This window comes from Lepisosteus oculatus, chromosome 16, assembly GCF_040954835.1.
Source record: "Lepisosteus oculatus isolate fLepOcu1 chromosome 16, fLepOcu1.hap2, whole genome shotgun sequence".
In the NCBI taxonomy this organism is placed as follows: domain Eukaryota; kingdom Metazoa; phylum Chordata; class Actinopteri; order Semionotiformes; family Lepisosteidae; genus Lepisosteus; species Lepisosteus oculatus.
In genome coordinates this window covers 19,342,859-19,350,896 of record NC_090711.1, presented here as the reverse complement: position 1 = coordinate 19,350,896, position 8,038 = coordinate 19,342,859, and the positions used below count along the sequence as shown (strand labels likewise).

Sequence of the window (8,038 nt, the reverse complement as noted above, 5' to 3'; positions counted from 1 at the left end):
CCCCCTTCCAATTTTCTCTTTGCAGTCCCACCCGACCATTCCATTCCCCCCTCCTTTTCCCCCATAGTCTGTTGGAGAGTATTCATAATGTCTTGCATGGTCTCCAAATTTCTGGCAGTCCGAGCCGCTATGTCCTCCACCACTGCAGAACCCTCCTCCAGGTCTACCTCCGAGCTTAAAGCGGGTTCTCTGGCCTCAGCTTCTCGGTTTGCCGCCGGTTTCTGCCCATCGTCATCTGTCGGTCCCCCAGGCGTTTCTTCTTCCATTTCCCTCATCTCCCCGGTTTCCTCCTCCCTGTCCTCTGCACCTGAAACAGAAATGGTCGAGGAAGGCCCAGCAGCCTCAGGCACGCCCCCTGCCGCTCCCCTGCTTTCCGAATCGTGGCTCAAGAGGCAGTCCTTATACAAATTATCTTCCTCCCCGCACAGGTTGCAGGTCCTCGCTGCCTTGCACTCAGCACCCTGGTGTCCCGCTTTGCCACATCGCTTGCAGACTGGCTCCCTGCAGTTGGCTACAAAATGACCTTCTCCTCCACACCTCCTGCAGGTTAGCGGCTGTCCAGGGTAGTTGACGTAACCCTGGTTCACCCCAATAAAAAACATTGCAGGAGGATGCAGGTAACCATCCTCTTGGGCACTGAAGGTCCTCAAACGGACAAAATACCGGAACTTCCCCGACCAATATCCATTCCTGTCATTTATTCTTACGCCTTTTGCTGTTACATCCACAAAACGTTTCAAGAACACCTATATGTCCTCTTCCGGCACGTAAGGATTGAACATCTGAACGACTAAAGGCCTGTTTTCTCTTACAAACAAAGCCTCAATGATGTAATCGCTCAGGGGCTTCTCATTTCTCTTAGCCTTTGCCATCTCCCACACTCTATGGCAGACCGCTCTACTCGCAAGAAACAAGTCATACGTTTTTTCTTTCCCAGAAAGTCTTGTAAACAATAAACATCAGTGGGGCTTAGACCAAAAACTCCACGAACTGTCATCACCGAAGATTCCCCTGTCTCTCAAGGCCCGTTCCCCCAATTCTGCTTTCTGCACAAACCGAATTGTGTGCCGGAACTGACCTTCCCTGCTGCCAGCGCCCTCTGATGGTCTTCCACCCGAACTTCTCGCTGAAGCAGCAGCAGCCGCATAGCTTCTCCCACCTTCCTTCACCGGTCCTTTTTCAGGTCTTCCTTCTCTGCTACCAGCGCCCTCTAATGGTCTTCCCGCAACACTGCTCACCGAAGCTGCAGCTGCCACATAAACTCTCCCTCCTTCCTTCTCAGGTCCTCTTCCAAGTCTTCTACCCTCTTCTCCGGCCAGGGTCCTCCCTGCCGTAACGATAGGACCGTCGGGAGCTGGCTCCATCCCTCCATCCTCTCCACTCTGCCGCTCCCTCTGGTAAGTTGCAGAAAAAAAAGGCTTCCGCCGCCGCTCTCCTCTCTCCTTTCCGTCGCTGCTATCTCGTCCCCCAGCCCAGTCGTCAAGTCAAGTCACGGTCAAGCCACGTACTTTTCAGAACTGAGCTAAAAGGCCGAGAAGCGATGCCCACAAAGGCGCGGAGCGACGCGCGGGCGTTCCGCTGGTGCACAGTGGCGCAGGCCGACTCCTCTGGAGCCTGGGACCCGCGCAGCTGCCAGCCTCTCTGCAGCCAGAGGCCTGCTGCCGGATTCTGCTCCCCCTCTCTCTTGCCTGCCTGCCTGCCTTCCTGCCAGTCCCGGGCGGGGGCCCTGATCTTTGATCTTCTGTCAACGGCCCGACAACGACCGTAGCCGCAGGGAGTGCCAGCCGCCCGGCCTCCTTAGCTGAGGCCCCTCCCACCGGCAGCAGCTGTGCCCAACCGGCTGCAAGCGAAAACCGAGCGCCAGCACCTGCGGGCAGAGGCAAGGGGCAGCTCTCTCTCGGGAGGGAGGGAGGGACGGGGACACATGCACGCGCACACACACCTGCCTGCCGAAAAAGAAAGAAAGGGTGGATAGACTAAATTTTTTGGAGGGAAAATGCCCGTCTGTCGAAAGGGGCCAGCCTGCAAGGAGGGGGATGGACACACACGGACACAAGCCACACCTGCCTCCCTGGAAAAAGGCTGAAAAAACTAAGTTTTTTGGAAAAGGGGGCCGGCCTGCTTGCCGAGAGAGTCGAGACGCGGGAAAGTGCACAGAGGGAGCACAGGAAAGGGAGAGAGAGACAGACACAGAGACACACAGATGGACAAGACCAGAGAAGAAGGAGCTCCAGTCCACCTTGCTCGCTTGCTTGCTTGCTTGCTACCAACGTCTGTCTTTTCACCGCTGAGAGAAGGTGGTGCACCGCTCCCGGAGGCGCTGCAATACCGGGCCGATGTGTGGAGAGGACGGAGCAAGCTCCTGATCCAGGTCCCTGTTCCAAAAATCCATTTAATATGTGGTCCCCCGATGGGGGACGTATCCGATATTAAACTGATAAGAACAGATTTTTTTATGTTTTTTATTATAAAGTACAAAAATACAGCACAATTCATCACCCTAGTGCATCAATTTACAGTGATAAAGCAATCAAACCCTTCCACCTTTCTTTCGCAGCCGAGAAATCCCACCGCAAAACATCCCGTTTAACCCTCCCTCCAATATCAGACCTAATCCTCCCCACCACCTCTACTGGAGGTAAACACCCCATGCTTAACAATTTCATCCCTGGATGACCAAATTTGAAACTTAATTACACTGATCAGTAACCAAAAAAGAAAATTCAAGTTCCATCTCTTCACCCCTGAAACCCCCCTTATAACCAGCTTGTAGGACAGAACAAAATCAGTTGAAATTAAAAAACACAAAGAAGCACTCTGAGACCATACTTCCCTGGAAAAAGAACAATCCCAAAGAGCGTGCCTTATGGATTCCTCCCCTGTGCAATTAAACCTGGGACATAGGGGCTGCCTCGAGAGGCCATGCCTACACAAGGTTTCCCGCACCGCCAACCTGTCCCAAAGCCCAAGCCAATTCAGATCACAAAGCCGATTGTCAAGGCTGCGTGGTTGAATTTTTGTCCATGTCTCTTGAGAGACCCCCATCACTGCCTGGCCCTCTTTCTGTACAATTAGAGCGTACATGTGGCGGTGGTCTAAAATAATTTCTCCACTCCTGACTTCAGGATGCCTTTTAACCCATTTTGCAGCGTGTCTATAATGCACCGGGAGCCTTTCCGCCTTGGGAGTGGTATTAGACCACTCCACAAGATATCGCATTTTCTGGGCAAACCATAGCATAACAAAGAACCTACATGGATGGAGCACAGGCGCGCGCAGTAATGTGCAGAGCAGAGCCACAAACAGACAATCTAACTTTAGGGGCATGTCGGGGACATCTCTGCCACCGTCCTCAACTGCTCAACCTTTTTCACGTATTTGAACCACCCCCCCCCCCCCACACACACATAAACACTGCTCTCACCACAGACCTTCGGAAGCTCACCGGCAGGGGGAAAATCTCTGCCAGATACAACAGCAAGGGTAAAACGTCAACCTTTAAAACCAGAACTTTCCCTTTAAAAGAAAGAGACCTCTGACTCCAGTGACCGAGCTTCTGATTCATTTTCCGCAGACGATGTTCCCAGTTTAGTACTGCGGAGTTCCCTGAATCAAACCAGACTCCCAGTATCTTCACAGGCCCTTCAACCACCGGCAATCCTCCGATCTCATGTCTCCGGTCCGCCCAGACACCGAAGAGCTTGACGGTACTCTTATTAGTGTTTAGCACAGCCCCTGTCCCTGCCGCAAAATCTTGAACCACAGATAAAACCCTATATAAACACCGGTCAGAGGTTAAAAACAAAGAAACATCATCGCTCCCAGGCACCAAAATTCCCTCTATTGCTGGGTCACTGCGTATTTTCCTCAATAGCGGTTCAATAAACAAAACATATAACAAAGGGGACAGGGGACAATCCTGCCTCACCCCACACTGGACCACCAGGTTCTCCCCCAATCTGCCATTGATACAAACCCGGGAAGTCGCCCCTTATAGAGCGTCTGCAACCACGTCACAAAGGTCTTTCCACAGCCCATCCTACTCAACACCTCCCATAGAGACCCGTGATGGACTGTCGAAGGCATTGTTTTGATCAAAGTTGACCAACATGAGGGAAAGGCCCCTGTCCTGCACCCACTCCACCACATCTCTAATCAATGACAAGTTCCATCTGATCTTCCGGCCTTCTACCCCATATGTCTGATCTACCCCCACAAGGGTTCCCATCGCAGTTCGCAGACGTCTACCTAAAACCCGAGCTAATATTTTATAATCTGTGCACAATAATTGGATCGGTCCCCAGTTTTCGAGATCCTTTGTCGCCCTTCTTGTATAGTAGGGTAATAACACCCGTCCTCATAGACTAGCCTAGCCCTTTCCCACTGAGCACCTCTTTAAAAACTTCCAATAATAGCGGCTCTAAAAAAAACCCAAAAGTTCTATAAAATTCTATCGGTAACTCGTCAATCCTGGGAACTGCACCTTTCTTTAATCCAGCATTGCTTCTCGGAGCTCCGTGACACTTATATCCTGTTCCAGCTCAGTAGCCTCGGATAGATGCTCAAGGCCTTCTAAAAAGATATCTCTTTCCTTCTGGCTAACTTCCTTTTCTGAAAAGAGACCTTTATAAAATTGAGGCATAAGCCAGCATCTCCTTTACCTCACACGTAGTTGCTCCATCTTCTATTTTGAGCTCTGAAAAATAGACCTTCTCCTGCCTTGACCTAACTGAGCCGAAGAAGTGAGCTGAGCACTTGTCCTTGTTTTCTAAGATAACTCCCCTTAGACGAAAGAGGAAACCCTTGGCCCTTTTTTGCCAAGCCTCCTTTAATCTCTTTCGCAACTCTGCTGCTCTTTCTGCACAAAAGGAGCCCCCGCGATTAAAATCAACATAGACCAACTCTAGTTCCTTCTGCAGGGCATTCAACACCTTCCTTTCCTCCCAGCGCCTTTTCCTACAGTATTCGATAGATAGAAGCGCCACCGACTGTTTAAAACTCTCCCACGCCTCCGTTTTAGAACCAAAGGAAAGAAATTTACTCTTAAAATTGTCTATGTAATCCGAAATTAAAAGACGGTACCCTATTTCATCCAAAACAGTCACATTAAGCTTCCAATAATTGGACCGGAAGCCAGAATCCCCTAATTCAAAGGATGCTAAAACCAAATGGTCAGAAAACCACACAGGATCGGCTGTTAAATTAACTTTTTTAGCCTTAAGGGAAGAAAAAACATAATCCAGTCTTCTGCAGTGACCCCTACTGTTTTGCCAGGTGAAGTTTCTAAAACCACTATTAAAATCCTTAAAGACATCCAAAAGATGGAATTTCTCCACCAAATCCTTAAGACTTCCCACTCCCCCTCCTTGTGGTCCGATAAATCAATGTTAAACCCCCCCCCCCCATTACAATCTCTCTCTTTGTAAAAAGCCAAGGCTCCAGATCTTTTATAAAGGTTGCTTGGAGGGCCCTCTCAGCGGGGGCATACACACCAATCAGACGCACCCTAACAGACCACCAACTTCTGTCGACCACCAGAAGGCACAACTGAGGTTATTTCAGTAGCCTGAAACCCCTGGTCTCCACACATAATTCCACCACCAGTCGAGTGGACGCCCCCCACACTCCACCACGAGGCACCTTTCTTCCACTCATCTGCAAACTTCACTACATCGCTAGGACCTTCCAGATGTACCTCCTTCAAAAAGCAGAAGGCTGGGTTCAAGTCACTCAAATAGCTAAAAACAGCATGCCTTTTAACATCACTCCTTAATCCACGAACATTACTTGAACAGATTTCATTTACATAGTTAATCTTTCTTCCCCAGCAAGTCTGCGAACAAAGTATTATAACCGGGACTTCCCACCCCACTTTCCCCACTGGGTGTCTGGAACGGCCCAGGTGTCACTGGGGAAATAGCCTCAAGGTCGAATAATCCCTCAGGGTCTGTAACCCCACTAGGGGCCAGCGTCCCACCAGTCCCTGAAATGTCCGTACTAGAGTCAATCAAAGATCCCTCAACTGGACCGTCCTCCACTTCTCCTCCAGCATCTGGCGGGTCGGGGGGAACTCGCTCCTTCTCATGCTCCACCTCCGTCTCCTCTCTCTCTTCACCGCCCGGATCCATCTTCTCCCTCTCAGGCTCCTTGGGCTGCGGGTCCTCTGTTTCCTCACTGGAATCTTTGCTTTCTTCAGACCTTTCACCTTCATTGTCCATGTCATAATCACTAACCACCTCATCCCTCTCACCAACCATAGGGACTTCGTTCTCCACTTCTGAACTCTCAGGGTCTGTCGAGTCCCCATCCTCTTCAGAGTGCTCGCCCTCCTCCGAGGATGGTGATGCTTCCTTTGACCTCTTCTCTTCAAGCCCAGTGCAGTCCTCTTCGTAGGCTTCCCGATTTCTTTTCTTCTTTCTCCGTTTCCCTGTAACTGTCGCCCAACCTTGTCCCGACGAACCCTCTCCTTCCGGACTCATAGGCGTCTCAGCAACCATCTGGGCTTCCAGGGAGGACCTTTGATGACCCGTTTCCTCTTCTTTTCCAGACCTCTGCAGTGCTTGTCTCTGCCCCAGTGCGGACGTTCCCTCCTCAGGATCTTCTCTCCGGTGGTCAGCCTCTGCCAGGTAAGTTCCACCTTCTTTGGATCTTCCGAAACCATCTACAGGCTCTGTCGGGTGTTCCGCTGCCCCGTCATCAAGGCCCGACTCCTGAGTCTTCCAGTTATCCGTCTCTGGGATGCTGCCCTCTATTGGTTTCTCTTGACAATCAGGTAGTATTGTCGATTGTTCCATTCTCTTGTCCCTTCGTTCGGTGGCAACAGCTGCAAAGCTACGCTCCTTTCTGGGGCACGTCCTGTAGGAATGATCCGAAACCCCACACAGATTGCACATGAAAGCGTTACGGCAAGCAGCGGCCACATGTCCAAGCTCCCCACATCTTTTACACATGTCGGTGACACAGTCCACAAAAAAATGGGTTGTCCGGGGTAGAGCAGGTATCCTCTGTATGGACCAATACTGAAATTGGCCGGCGGGGTTATCAGACCGCCCTCTACCTTGTCATTCGGGCGGAATCTGGTATATAAACTTTTACCAGTCCAAACCTTCTCGTTGTCTATTACTCTATGCCCTTCTCCTTGCACATCAACAAACCTTCGCAGGAAGGTAAGTATATCAGCCTCAGGCACCCGCGGACTAAACATATGAAGCGTCAAAGTCTTTAAATCTCTTTGCAAAAAGAGGCTCTATGCAAAATCTGTTTAGCGGTTCCTCCTCCAATAATTGAGCTCTGCTCCAAACCCTGGCGCATTCCACATCCAAAATGAGTGTCAAATCAAAAATACATTTTCCTTGAAAGTTTTGCAGGCACAAAATGTCCCATCTCTCAATACCAAGAGCCTTAAATAATACATCCCTCTCAAATCTTCCTCTAACCATCCACTCTGCCCGCTCTTCCACGATCTTCAATACAAAGCGCACCGTGCCCCTCATTATCCCATCATGGGACAGAGGGCGCCCGGTCGCCACCACCGAAGGCCACTCACCACCAAAGGACGTCATCTGGGAGCCCCACCTTCACCCCCTGGGCTTCACCCAGAGCGATTCCAGTGGTGGCTCTTAGCTGTGCTCTCGCCGCCTCCCAGTCGACTGGTCTCCTCCTCTCCCAGTAGTGCCTCCTTCGCCGCTGCTTGCTCCGCTCTCACGCCACTCGCCTTCTCTCCTCCAATCCCGACCTTCTGACACAGACTTCCAGCTGCAGTCAAGCCACGTACTAGTTATCTTGGCCAAAAGGCCGAGAAGCGATGCCCGATGCAGGCCGACGCCTCGGGAGCCCGGTCCGCACGCGGCTACCGGCCGCCCGAACTCCGCTCTCCCCATCTCTTGCCTGCCTGGTTGCTCGCCTGCCTGCCCGTCAGTCCCAGACGGGGGCCCTGCTCTTCGATCTCCTGTCAATGGCCCGACAACGACCGCAGCCGCAGGGGGGCGCCAGCCGGCCGGCCTCCTTAGCTTAGGCCCCTCCCACCAGCAGCAGCCGT

The 8,038-nt window shown here is 51.5% G+C and overlaps 1 non-coding gene across 1 annotated transcript; it reads right to left on the bottom strand.

Annotated features, from left to right (window-relative positions):
* Nucleotides 1-2,295: 2,295 nt before the first annotated feature.
* Nucleotides 2,296-2,482, bottom strand: LOC138223500 (U2 spliceosomal RNA). The gene has a single exon (XR_011181913.1). It is a non-coding gene; the product is annotated as a U2 spliceosomal RNA (small nuclear RNA).
* Nucleotides 2,483-8,038: the final 5,556 nt, after the last annotated feature.